This window comes from Nyctereutes procyonoides, unplaced genomic scaffold (assembly GCF_905146905.1).
Source record: "Nyctereutes procyonoides isolate TBG_1078 unplaced genomic scaffold, NYPRO_anot_genome, whole genome shotgun sequence".
Lineage (NCBI taxonomy): Eukaryota > Metazoa > Chordata > Mammalia > Carnivora > Canidae > Nyctereutes > Nyctereutes procyonoides.
In genome coordinates, this window is record NW_026575043.1 from 20,862,994 (window position 1) to 20,878,008 (window position 15,015).

At 36.5% G+C, this 15,015-nt stretch overlaps 1 protein-coding gene across 6 annotated transcripts in view; it reads right to left on the reverse strand.

Moving 5' to 3' along the window:
• Nucleotides 1-15,015, reverse strand: part of FARS2 (phenylalanyl-tRNA synthetase 2, mitochondrial) — a 526,347-nt gene that overhangs the window by 384,987 nt on the left and 126,345 nt on the right. For 4 of the 6 annotated variants that reach the window (XM_055322558.1, XM_055322563.1, XM_055322559.1 and 1 more), the window contains one exon: nucleotides 351-437. The exons of the other annotated variants lie outside the window; for them this stretch is intronic. The gene's annotated coding sequence lies outside the window, so the exon portion shown is untranslated. The remainder of the gene's footprint in view (nucleotides 1-350; nucleotides 438-15,015) is intronic. 6 annotated transcript variants of the gene reach the window in all.

Below are 15,015 nucleotides of genomic sequence, written 5' to 3' on the forward strand. Positions count from 1 at the left end.
AATGTAAAGCACTCTTGTTAAAGTAGGTTAAAATTGAGAATGTACAAGGAAGATAGATTATCTGGTACTAAGTAGTATTCGGATCAATATATTTATTTGCACCGGCCACCAGAGCCCTCAGCTGGTGACTTTCTTGGATTCACCCAACACCACAAGAGACCTTTTCTCTTACTCTCTGATCCTCTATTTACATAGTCCAGAAATGTGCATTATTAGGAAACAGACTTCTGGCTTGATGTTGATACAACCAGGAGTAACTGTGCTGCACTGCCCAAATCTGCGGTAGGGAAGGAAGGACTCATCCACCCAGATACTCCTCAGGACTCTGCCTTTCTTCAAGACAGCCTTACCTAGGGGTGCCTGGCTGGCTCAGTTGGAAGAGCATGAATCTTGCATCCCAATCTTCATCTCAGAATTTGCTTCCTGGCGAATCCAGCCTGGGACAGATGTGACAGATTAAAACCTCTACTCCTCCTCCTGAAGTATAAGGACAGTACACTCAATGCCACTTTGATACTACCCAGATGCTCATTTTCCTTCTAATCAGAACAAATTGGTTTTTGTGCAGTTAAAATATACATAACATAAAGTTTGTCATCCTTAAGCGTGTAGTTCAGTTGCATTTGGTACATTCACATTGTTGTGCAACATCATCACCATCTATGCCTGGATCGTTTTTATCATCCCAAACTGAAACTTTGTAAAAACAATGTTTTTAAGCAAAATTACATAGTGACATTTTTAACACTGTGAAGTCCTTACAGAAGTGCGGCTAAAGCTCATTTTCTTCAAGTGTCAAAATCAATGTACATAGCTCTATGTTCCAACTAGGACAGAAAAAATTTCTTGAAAATTGACATTGGAACTAAATGAGGGGAAAGAGAAGTCCTAGCGTACCCAAAGCAGTACATCTTAAATAGATACTAGATCACTTTTTTTAGCTCTTTTTGATACAAATGTTATTCAATTCTCTATACTAAAACACAACTTATTCTGACCAAAAAACAATGGTCTGTGTCACCCAACAGAACTTTCTGCAATGACAGAAATATCCTATATCCACACTGTCAGATGTGGTAGAACCAGCTACATATGGTTACTGAGTATTGGAAATGTGGCCAGTGCAATTAAGGAATTTCATTTTTCACTCTATTTTACTTAATTTTAATTGAAGTTGGCCACATAGGACTATAGATACCATATTGGACAGGGCAGATCTAGACCTTCATATAAGAAAAATGAGAATTCCATTCTCAAAACAATCAAACTGATTCCTAAGATTGTATTTTAGGATACAAACTAGCTTCTAAAATAGTATACGGATTTCAGCTTAGAAACAGATATTCAATCTTCATAAAAATTTTAACAATTTGAAAACTAGAAAGGACTAAAGAAATCATTAAGTCCAACAGTCATAAAGAAGCTAAGTCACAGATTAACTATATTCCCAACGATATGCAGGCAATCAGTCAGTCAGAGGTGATAATCCATTGGCCTAATTCCCAGGTACAAATTTGTTCTAATCTTGAATTCAGTTAAGATCTCACCTATAATGAGGAATCTAAAAGAATCAAGTACACAGAAGCATGAAAAGTAGAAAGGTAGTTACCAGTGATGCAGAGGAGGGGGGAATGGAGAGATGGTCAAAAGTCACAAAGTTGCAGTTTGTAAGATGAAGAAGTCAAGAGATCTAATGTACAGCATGATAACAACTATAGTTTATACTACTGTACTGAGTATCAGAAATTCATGGAAAGTAAAGATTTCAGATTTTTTTGTCATTAGATACAAAAAAAAATGGTAACTACATGAGATGACTGTGAATTAGTTTGTAGAAATCATTTCATATATATGTGTATCAAATCACTATAATTATTTTAAATACATTATTCTTATTTTAAAAATTAAGTTCAATTAATAAATAAAAATTAAAAAGATATGTAAGGCATCTTGTTATATGGTCACAGATTGTATTTGGATGCTTTTAGTTGTTCAACAGGCCACATGAGAACACAGTAAGCTTTCTTCACCACTATAAATCTAGCTCAAGTGACTAGAACTAGCAAAACAGCAAAGTATTTGTTGTTAGAATGAATGAATTTTGTAATGGTTAATTACAGTCTTTCCTTTTAATGTCCCTCAGTCTTGTATGTAAAAGAAACTAAGCAGTGCATTAAGTCTGCTGGACTGGTCATTTCAAAGCACAATTAGCTTACGGGAAAGGGCCATTGTAAGCAAACATGACCCACATATGGTCACGACCACACAAAAAAAGATGAGGCACATTCCATTAACCTCCAGATGCAGTGCTTAAACACTTTCTACCAAGAAATATGGATCGTGGCTTAGTCAACATACAATCTGTACATTTTACTCCACTGAAATATGGTGGGGAAATGGCCAACTTCCATAGACTTTTACTCATAAAAGGGCAAGGCAAGAGTGTGCTTATGTTCCTGCTGAGTAGTATGAACACAACAACAACACCAACAATACAAATGTCTCTAAAAAGGCAGCTCTCTCCATTACTTGTGAGAGTGTTATTGGTGCAACCTTTCTAAAAAGCAATTCAGCACTACCAGGAGATTTAAAACTGTTCATACCCTTTGACAGGGTAATTACCCTTCTAGGAATATATCACAAGAAAATAATGTAAATGAAGGCAGAAGTTAAACACAAAGAAGTTTCATTACAGTATGATTTATAATACAAAAAAATTAGAAACAATATAAACATCCCTCAACAAGGGAGTGATTAAGTAAATTATAGAACTATACAATAAAATATTATGCACTCATAAAGTATAATGGTCTCAGAGTTTTAATGATATAATCATATACTTATAAAGCGATAAATAGGACATAAAATTGTATGTATGATATGATCTTAGCTATGTAAATATATGACCTACCTATAAATACATGCACACTACATTTAGGAACTAAACAAGATTTAATAGGTTTAATCCCTTGTCCTTATTTTCTATTTTTATATTTCTAAGCTTTCTAAACAGATATTACATTTTTAATTGAACTGTCTTATTTGAAAGAGTTGAATTATTATAAGAAAAAGTTATTTTAAAAATATCTGTTGAGTTGAGCTTTAATCATCTTAGGCCTGTATTAAAGGCCTGTATTAAACTCACTTATATCAAAAACAAATGCCAGAATAAATGTAACATGGCCATAGAGCATTTAATTACTTGCGTCCAGTGACCAGCTAAGCAATTATTTTTTATAACAAAGCAGGTAGAATGCTTGGCTTGTAAGAACTTGTTTGCCTTTCCAATTTCCTCTCCCTAAATATAAATCAATTGTCATAATCACAATGCCAATCACTCAAAGTTCTTTTCCTAAGATACTCAGATTTTCTGGGAAATTGATGCCAGATTCTATACCAAATAAATGTTTTTCAATTTTACCCATTAAGTCTTTAATACACATTAAAGCTAAAATGTTACACTGTAATTTAGTAAAAAAAAAAAAAAAAAAAAAAAATATATATATATATATATATATATATATATATATATATATATTTATTTCTAAGGAAAATTTCCACCAAAACTTAGTCCAAAATAAGCTAATATCTAGGATTCACATGTAGGTCACTGTATGGGGCTGCCAGAGGATCTCAGAGAAATACAGCACTATTACTATCCTCATGGTAATCATCAGCCTCAATCTGGCCATCTGATGATGACTAGCCCTGATACATGGAAGTTAAAAAGGCTTGTTTCTGGCCTTCTAATATGGGTTTCTATCCTATCAGGCTCAACTGAATTCCCCCTTGCTTGCTGTTACCACTGCACACTCACTGCTCCAAGGCCAGGAATTAACTCATGACACAGTTTTTACCACAGTGCTCATGGGGTTTTTCACTTGCTGTGATGTACGTTCTCCAATACCACCAAGCACTTCTCCAATTTTCCGCAGACACCAGCTAGGTGTCCTACAATTTACTGAATTCTGACACCATCTACCAGCAGATAGCATTAGGTAGCACAGGTTTAGAGCTCAGGCCTACAAGACTGCCCTCTTGCCCCACTTTAAATGCCAATCACTAGTTCAGGTGATGACCAGCCATATATCAGAGGCTCTCCCTCCTCATGTTTAATTAACTTACCAGAGTGGCACTCAAGACAACAGTTTACATACTATTTAACCGACTTATTATAAAAATATGTTACTCAGAAACAGCCAGATGGAAGAGATGCAGAGGGCAAGGTTTGTGGAAAGGAGGGTAGGGTAGAGTTTCCATGCCTCTCCTGGGCATACAACCCTCCACATGATCAGCAACCCTAAAGCTCTCTCAACCACATCCTTTTTTGGGTTTTAGGAAAGATTCATTACATGGGCCTGGATGATTAAATCAACTGTAATGGTGGCTGAGCTCAATTTCCAGTCCCTCTCCGTCTCCTCAAAGGTCTAGCTGGTTCCCTTGGCAATCAGCCCCCATCCTCAGGTTACCTAGGGTCTTGGTGAAAACCACTTTATTCATATAAACTCAGCTGTACTAGAAAAGACACCCACTTCATCTTGATGGCCCTGGACCTATCTCTAGTACTGGGAACAAAACTAAATGCTATAACAAAAGATGCTCCTCTGAGTTATAATTACAATTAGAAATTCCAAGGGTTTTAGGAAATATGTGCTGAAAACATGGACTAAACCAAATATGTATTTCTTATAATCAACTGTATTAGCTCATTTGCGTTCACAATGTCACCATCATCAGCACTACTCTCCTCATGCTTGAAATCATTAATCCTCAATAAAATTCCAGCAATTTCATCATCATTCAAGGAATATATGGGAGGTAAACATTATCAAATTCATAATTTATTCAACTTATTACTCTTCTGGGTGATCAACTTCTGGCATAAGAGAGTATGACAAAAGAAGAAGAAGAAAGAAAGAAGAAAGAAGAAAGAAGAAAGAAGAAAGAAGAAAGAAGAAAGAAGAAAGAAGAAGAAGGGAGTGTGACATCATCTTTGCATTAGTGCTATAGTTTTCTTCAATGTCTTCTTTGCAGGTACAGTTTCAATCATCACTGTAGTCCCAAGCCAGAACCAAGCCTTTGTAGTGTTGATGCATCTACCCCACTTCAAGCCTTAGCAACTGTGTAAATAGTATCTTTAAGGCTGAGTTTCTGTGCCAGTACAGTTCTTGTACTGAAAAACGTAGAACCTACAGTTCTAAAGAAAGCATGCAGTTTGGGTCTATTTTTTTTAATGTGTTTAAAAACAGGAAACTATTTTATCAAAACAAAGTTGGGAGGTTTCAGCAAGGATCCCTACCACTCTTGATCAACTGCAGACCCAACAGGAAGTTGGACTTGACCCTACAGAGACCTGAAATTGCAAAAGGAAGGAAACTGGAGGAGGAGACACTTTTCTCATTCCCCAGGCAACAGCTCAGCCAGTGAGAAGCCACCATACTTAGAACTCTCAGTTTACTCTACTGGACTTTTACTTTACCACTGCCTTCCCAACTTACTCCTTTTCTCCTTGAAAAAGCCTGCCTCTCATTTGTTCCCCAGACTTGTCTGCAGCTGGCACAGCTTGTTTGTCCTGGGACTGCAATTCTCTTTTATGCCCAAGTAAACTCATCTTTTGCTGGAAAAATAACTGGCAGTTTTTACCTTTAAGGTTATCGAGGGCATAAAATTCTTTAGTCACCAAGGCTCTATTACAGATGTCACATTGTTGGGTTAGGCAAAAGTAACATCAACAGCATTACTTTTCACAATAAGTTGAAAAGTAAGGCTGTGTGAAATAGTTAACTAGGAACAATAAAATTTCATTTTTCTTCCTCTCCACTTTATCATTAGTGACCTTGTACTGCTGATACAAAGTGGTAATGAACTGTTCAGAAAATACTTCTCTGGTTACCTCTGTTGTCTTATATAAATAATCATTCCTAAGTAAAATACATATACACTAATCCACCCTTACTCACAGGGGAGATATATTCCAAGCCACCCAGTGTGTGCCTAAAACTGTGGATAGTAAGGAACCCTATATATCCTGTTTTTTCCTAAGCATCCATACCTGTGATAAAGTTCACCTTATAAATGAGGACCAGTAAGAGATTATTAAAACCAAATGATAATAAAATAGAACGATTATAACAATATGCTCTAATAAAAGTTATGTGAATATAACCTTTCTCAAAATTGTTAGAGAAGCCAAGAACACAGTTGAAACCTGGTCAAATAGGACAAAAGTTTTACAAATTAAACTGTACACACCCAGATCCCGGTCACCCCAGCCACCGTTCTTTCATCCTGAGAGTGAGACTATTATGAAAAAAGCCACATGCAAAGGAATTCAGTCAGCAGAGATAAGGCTACATGTTATCTACATACCTCTACCCTGGAGGATAACTAGGAGGGGTTCTATACAATAGAACAAAGAATAAGATCACCAAGAGTCCAGCTTGGGTGTACAGAAGAACAGAAGACACAGTTTCTACTCATTCTGGAAATAACTGGGCACCAGGAAAATTTATCTCCTCCTGGCCGAGCTGAAGTTAGTATTAATAACCTGAATGTTTAAAATAGAAATATCCAGTTTTTATGTCAATAAACCTAGAAGCAATTATCTATGGACATGTACATCTCTCCCACTGGTAAATAACCAATATAGGCTCAAAAGAACACTGTATTTGAAATCATTACTCTACAGCAAAATGAAAGGCTTACAAGAACTTTTTAACACACAGTTGTTCTGACAGCATCTCATACTCTTTCCTCAACTTTTGTCCATACAAACACAATTATTATTTTGCACAGCATCTGGTGTGCCTAATTCCTGGAAATGACTATGGGCATTGATAAGAACAATGTTGCTTTTCTACCTTGGGCACTTCAACAGCATTAAAGAGAATAAAGTGAATAATCTGTTTTCTCTAGGTATTCACCAAGATGTGTTTTTCTCATTGATTCTGGAGCATGTAAGTGACAAAAGGGAGGCCTCCAAGGCAGGAAGCTGTCGTGCCAACTATACAAGAGGGTCTATAGCTCAGAAACACCAGTGGCCCCTTACCTTTCAAAAATGCTCTTATCTTGCATGGATAAATGAAAGTACTTCTTACCTTAAGTGACTATTTATTTATCCATCTCAACAATGTATTTAAGGCTGTGTTTAAGGATGAAAGCTACCAGCAAGAAATTGGCACTGGACTTGGCTGCCTGGGGCACATGGCTTCCACAGACTGGCAAAGGCCCAGTTGCAGTATCAACGAGTATACCATTTGTCAAGACAATTACACAAGAAGAAGACTTGGCAGCTGCACATAGAGGGCAAGCCTGATGAGAGATGGTGCCAGGGCACAAGGATCAGAGAGCCCAAGAAATCCCTTGACACGTCAGTCTTCTTTTGTAATAGTTACCTTTTGTGTAGATAATGTCTTTTATTAAAATTAAGTCTAAGGGGGAGAACAGAAGCAGAAAAAGCAATTTTAAAAGAGTCATTATCTGAATATACAATGTTCCTATTCAGAAGAGAGGTCTTTTCATCACTATAAATTCAGTTGAGAAATGACTATCAATATTATTCTTTGCTAATAAATGCCATATTTTCAAGAATGAGAGATTTGAAAATGTACTATCACACTGGAGCTTCTTAATTATTCAAGAATAGAGAGGTCCTCAAGAGAAAAGTGTCTTGTGATGGACACAAAAACAAATGGAAAAGTACGACACTAGGTTCCAGGAGAAATGAGTTTTGTTGTCCTAAGTCAAAAGGTTAAAATCTGTAATTAAACAAATGCATGAGGGAATGACTGCAAACCAAAGATGCTAAAAATTAATTTGAAGACTGGTTAATAAGTATCTAAAGACATCACCGTATTTGGAATTGCAAGGAGATTCCAACCTCTCTTGCAGTATTTTTCACTTATGAAAAGTATCATCAGTTAAAATTAAGATCACATAACCAATATCCATTAATATGAATGAACCTTTCCTCGATATGCCAGGGAAAAAGTTCCTCTCCATGCATGTAAACTATAAGAGACACACTCACTGTTAGACAAATGTATCAGACTCATCCTTTATGCTCCCTAGCATGTTAGCAAACTCAAGTGAAACATCAAGACTCCTAGTTACTCTCCACTTGAACCAACCTACTAGTCATCACTTATATTTGGTTTAAATGAAAAGTATATACTATAGTTCTCCATATTCCACATTTGGAGAATGACAGAATAATTATCCGCTAACTTCTGCATTTAAGATAACTGTATAAGAATCTTACTAACTGGGTGGCTGAGTTGGTTAAATGTCTGCCTTCGGCTCAGGTCATGATCCCAGGGTCCTAGATCAAGCCCAGCATTGAGCTCCCTGCTCGGTGGAGACTCTGCTTCTCCCTCTCCCTCTGCTGCTCCCCCTGCTTGTGCTCTCTCACTTGCTTCTTTCTCTCTCACATAAATAAAAATCTTTTAAAAAATAATAATAATCTTACTAATGTAAATGTACATAACAGTCTTAAAATTAAAAACTACTCGGCTAATGAAAAAGAATAAAGTTTTCACCCAGAAATAATTTAGCAAGCAGAATAGATATGGCAAGTAAAATTAAAACCTATTTTGAATCAACTCATGAGACTGCATATTAAAAACTATTTTAGGTTATTAGAAATATTAACATTACATAGAAGAAATAGCCTCCAGGTTAAAAATTATTTTCTCCTAAATATTCTAAATAAACTGATTTTATCTAAGATTCCCCAAATAAAGTCACTGCATATAAAATCCTGGAGTCTGGGTTGCAGTGGAGGAAGGAGTATATTATGGCACACAACGGCTCTGTGCCAGTCCTCAGTTCCACAATTATTAAGCCGATGCTACCAGCCTGGAATATGTCTCCACCGGCAAATAGTGACATAACATCACCTCCTCTCTGATGTGTTTTCTTCTTCTTCTTTTTATTCTTTCTTTTATTTTGTTCTCAGGACAACACAAAAAACATAAACTGTCCAGAGTCACATGTACCAACTGAAAATTGAAAGCACTAAAAGGCAGCATCAGGACTCAAGCCCAGGCCTTCTGACTTAGCCAAGTGCTAATCCTGTCCCATCACTTCCATTTCCAGCCCTCTCTTGATAAATATGGGCCTTCCTTGCTTTTTCCAACAGGCAGTCCTGATAAGTTCCTTGGCAATTTTCTTTTCAAACCAAAAACACACTTTCCCACTGACATGCTTCATAATTGCAGAGATGTTTTATCTCGGTGAAACCACGTCTTCTCCTTCGTCCTTTCCTCACACCCAACTGAGCCATGTCTCCTCTCTTCCCCAGATGCACATAAAACACTCTCTGAACGCATCCAAGAGCTGCTAGTCAATCTACTAGACCTTAAGCGACTGGAGGACAGGGACAATGTTTTTGTCCTTAAAAAAAGAAATGTTTTTCCAAGTCAAAAAGAGTGAACCCCATTAGAAACATCCATGTTACATATTTTTCTATTACTGTTCTGCTGAGAAAAGACACTATTCATGAACTCGTAGTGACAAGTCCACTGTGCCACCCTCTCCACACAGCACATCTAATGATAAGCAGTTAAAAGTAAAGTACAGCACTGACGTTCATTTAGCAAGCCATTTAGAAGGATGGAAGTCAAACAACATTCTTTCTTACTTCAGAGAAGGCTGTTGTGTGCACGCTAAATCATTTCCTCAATATAGAGACCAGATGGCAGAAGAGTGAAATATAGGCCCACTTATGAGGGTCCCATCAGCCCCAATCAGCCCATATTATATTGTGCTCTCCACTAACACTGCCCTATAAAAACATAGTTCTGCATTTCTCTATATACTTCATAACTAGTAAGGATTAGCGAGTACATGGAAGCAACTGAAATTGCAAAAGATATATGAAATAAAAACCATGAAAAGAATATATACACAATCCATTCTCATTATTCCCAGTAGTTATGATCTATAACATCTCTGAGAACACTAGATTAGTGAATACTAAACCACTGCTCCTAGGGGAAATACAGTTTCCTGTGAGCCTCTGTTGACATTTTTGTCAACTAATCAATGCATAACCTTGTTTTATGTGTGTTTCTGTTAAAAGATACTCTATGTAATATATACTGTTGATTCACTTACATTAAACTCACAACCAACAGCACTATAACTCAGTCCTGAATGAAGCTATCTAACACAGGTATTTTCTCCATTAGGCACATCACAGTCTTCCTGAGCTTTGTGGCATGAGATGGTACTTTAGTAGTACTCTTGCAGACCATTTTAAACAGCAAAATCATCCAAAACAAATGCAAAAATGTAAAAAACATGGCACTAAATAGACGGCAAAAAGGATACGTGTTTACAGCATGAGCCGGAAACAAAAAGGCAAAGCATTGCTTTGTTGGACCTCAGGTAGAAATATGGATGCATCAAAGTTATAATGCTCTGTACGTGTTCTCAAATGACTGGAAAAGCCCCAGAAGTGTTGATTTTGAGGTTACAAACCAATGTCAGCAATTAGGAAAATTCACAAATACAGAATCCATGAATAATCCATAAACGATAAGGACTGCACACACGTCAAGATACTGACAAGAGGGATGCCTGGGTGGCTCAGTGGTTGAGTGTCTGCCTTTGGCTCAGAGCGTGATACCTGGGATCCTAGGATCGAGTCCCACATCAGACTCCCTGCGAGGAGCCTGCTTCTCCCTTTGCCTATGTCTCTGCCTCTCTTTCTCGATCTGTCATGAGTGAATAAATAAACAATCTTTAATAAAAAAAAAATATATATATATATATATACTGACAAGAGTAGATGCTCCAAGAAAGGAAAGTGGGTGGCTGGGAGGCATAGGAAGAGAGGAAAAACCTACTTTTGTACCAAAGTATTATAACCTCTTGAATTGGGGGGGAGAGGGAATTTTATGATAAAACATCACTATACCTACTAATAATGTAATAAAAGTAAAAGTAAGTTTTGAGTTCTGACAGTAAAAAGACAAGCAAATAAGAATAAGGAGGAATGAAAATATAATCAAACGCATCCAAAAATGGAAAATCACAAACATATGGAGAACCACTGGTACAAAAATACTCTGAAAGGTTACTATACTCTTTAACAAAGGCTATAAACAAAATTTAAACTTTTCTCAGTGACAATAGTCATCCTTTAGGAAAAGCTAATGCTATTCTTGCAATTACAGATTTTTTAGTGTTTTAAATTTTGTGCTGCTTTGATTTCAATTGGCCAACAGAACCTCTACCACTATTCTAATAGGACTAACAGCTCTGCCATCCTCTCTGAGTTTGAGGCTTTGACTCTGTTGTAAGCTATCAGGGAAGCAAAATAATTAAGCTCATTAGAATTAAATGCTAAGTATCCATAAGACTGAGTGCAGACCTAAAAAAAGTGTCTGGTTTTAGAGTGCAGGACTACTGAAATGGCCAGTTTTTAATTCCTATAGGCTTTTAATTCCCAGACCTTGACTGTGCAAAAAAAGAATGACATGGATCGAAAATTATCTCTGGATATAATGGAGATGTTAACATATTAAGATCTGGAAATATTTTTCACTTAGACTAGAATATATGTCTGCGTCTACTGTTGTAAGAATTCACTTCAAAAAGTACAAAGTTGCAAAGAAGAGGAGCTCAGAAACCTGGTTTGTCATTTTACCTTGGGCTTCATTCTTCCACAGCCTTTCCAACATTTGAAAGGAAGGTTCTCTCTGTGGCTAATTAAGCAAGTATGGACATTTGAAAAGAAACTTAAAGTCAGAGGGACCTTAAAGATGAGCTAAACCAACTATGGCATTTGACAGATGTGAAAATTGAGGCCCAGAGACACCTTTCCTGTAGACACCAAGTCAACTAAAGACCAGGCCTTCTATTCTCCTTTACTTGTCACCTAGTGCTCATTCCATGATCCCACCTTTATTTCCATTCACACAAAGAAAGCACAAACACTCACAGAATAGTAAGCAAATACTTGAACAGAGTGGGCATTATACACATAAATTATTTTAGCTTTTAGAATTTTTGCCAAAACAATCTTAAAGAAGAAAAACAAAGCTGAAGGCATCACAATTCCAGAAGTACTATTACAAAGCTGTAGTAATCAAGACAGTAGGACACTGGCACAAAAACAGACACATAGATCAAAAGGACAGGATAGAAAACCCAGAAACAAACCCACCATTTTATGGTCAATTAAACAAAGCAGGAAAAAATATGCAATGGGAAAAAGGCTCTTCAACAAATGATGTTGGGAAAATTGGACAGCCACATGCAAAAGAATTAAACTGGACCACTTTCTTACATCACACACAAAATAAGCTCAAAATGGAATAAAGACCTAAATGTAAGACCTGGCAACATAAAAATCCTGTAAGACAGTGCAGGCAATGATTTCTTTGACACAGGCCTTAGCAACATCTTCCTAGATATGTCTCCTGAGGCAAGGGAAACAAAAGCAAAAATAAACTATTGTGATGACATCAAAAAAAAATCTTCTGAACAGCAAAGGAAATAATCAACAAAACTAAAAGGTAACCTACTGAATGGGAAAAGATATTTGCAAATGACGTATCTTTTTTTTTTCTTTTTTTTTTTAATTCATGAGAGACACAGAGAGAGGCAGAGACGCAGGCAGAGGGAGAAGCAGGCTCCTCGCAGGGAGCCCAATGTGGGACTCGATCCTAGGTCTCCAGGATCATGCCCTGGGCTGAAGGCAGCACTAAACTGCTAGGCCACCCTGGCTGCCCTCAAATGACATATCTGATAAAGGGTTAATATCCAGAATATATAAAGAACAGATATGACTCAACACCTAAAAAATAATCCAATTTAAAAATGGGCCGAAGACAGGAACAGACATTTCCCCAAAGACATCCAGATGGCCAAAAGACACATGAAATGATGCTGAACATCACTCGTCATCAGGGCAATGCAAATCAGAACTACAATGAGGTATTGCCTTACACCTGTCAGAATGGCTAAAAGCAAAAATACAAGAAACAAGTGCTGGTGAGGATGTGGAAAAAAAAGAACCCTCTTGCACTACTCATGGGAATCCAAACTGTGCTGCCAGAATGGAAAAATAGTATGGAGGTTCCTCAAAAAGGTAACAGAACAATCCTATAATCTAGTAATTGAACTACAGGGCATTTACCCAAAGAAAACAATAACACTAATCCAAAAAGATATATACACCCTTCTTTTATTGCTGTTTTCTTTACAATCGCCAAATTATTTAAGCATCCCTAGTGTCCATCAATAGAAGAATGGATAAAGATACACATACACACACACACGCACACACACACAAATATTATTCAGCCATAGAAAAGAATGAAATCTTGCCATTTTTAACAACATGGAGCTAGTGAGTATAATGCTAAGTAAAATAAGTCAGAGAAAAACAAATACCAGATGATTTCTCATATGTAGAATTAAGAAACAACTGAACAAAAGGAAACAGAGAGAGTGAGACACAGAAATCAAGAAACAGACTCTTAACTATATAGATCAGAGGGATGGTTCCCAGACGGGCGGTGAGTGGGAGGATGGATGAAATAGGCTATGAGGATTAAGAGGACACTTCCTATGATGAGCACTAAGTAATGTACAGAATAGTTGGATCACTATATAATACACCTGAAACTAATATAACATTGTATGTTAACTATACTGGAATTAAAACTAAAGACTTAATAAAATAAAAAAAAAGAAAAAATAAAAATCAATGCTAATCTTTTGAAAGAGGAGCATTATATTTAAGTCTTCATCCCACAAATAAAAGTTACTGTCAACCTTATAAATGGGGAAAAAACAAAAGCTGTTTTCAAATATTTATGGCCAGAGATTTAGTCTGTTACACATTGTACTTGTCTTTTTATGGCAATGACAAAAGTATGCTGCCTTTAAATGACTAAATAGGGCAAAACAAGAAACTGAGTATTCCCATTTGGAAAAACCCTAAATGTCCAATTCTAAGGAGTTGGTGAAATAAAGTATGATACTTTAAATTAATTTTAAGAAGAGGCCATTAGACCAAGGTGGCTGTAACGCCATGGGAGCCTATAGAAGCAAACCAAAATCTAAGCTTGCAAATGCCTCAAGATTACGAAATCAAAATTTCAGAACATTAACAACCAATTGGCTTCAAGCCATGGCCAATCAATAATTTCCTTACTTTGCTTCCACCTTTTCTCTATAAAAGTCTCCTGTGGAGTGCTCCTAACCATTCTTGGTTTGGCATTGCTCAATTCAAATCTGTATTTGCTCAAACTCTTAAAATGTTTAATGTGCATCCAGTTATCTTTTAACAGTTCAAATGATATGAGAGAAAACAGTAATTAAAAATATCTTTTGACATTGGACAGTGATTGTAAAATAGATAAAGCAGCTAAAATATTACACATATAACATGCTGCCTTTATTTTTTACATGTTTGTGTCTTATCCTAGAAAAACTACTGTAAAAGCATATGAAAAAATTAACTACATCTGATTTCCTCCATCCTGCTTTTACACACTGAGCTTCTGTAACAGGAAGAGGAAGAATGTAGTTAATCACTGTCAATATTCTGTCAAAGTACTCCTGAAAATCTTCCATGGGCTATATAAGGAATACATAAGAAATTAGTTGTTTTTTGGAGATGTAGATTTTTGCGGGTTTGCTAAACTTCAAGTCCACCAACCAGTAGCTGTTCATTGTACTGTGACATGTTCCCACAATCTAAAAAAATTAATTTTGCATCTCCCTATCCAGTTCTTTTGGCCATAAAGCTTATTGCCCTTATAAAAACTAAAGCCTTTGTAGGAAAAGAAAAGGTTTTCCTTCATCTTCTTAGGGTTTATAGCAGGGCTTGAAAATTAAACTGACGAAGACAGATTAACAGGAGAAAAACATGCAAATTTTACTAAATGTTTACAATGTATATGGAAGCCTTCACAAGAGAATCAAGGCCCAACACAGGGACCAGAACAGGAAATTGTCCTATCTTATAAACAAAGAAACAATCAATTTGTGAAGGGT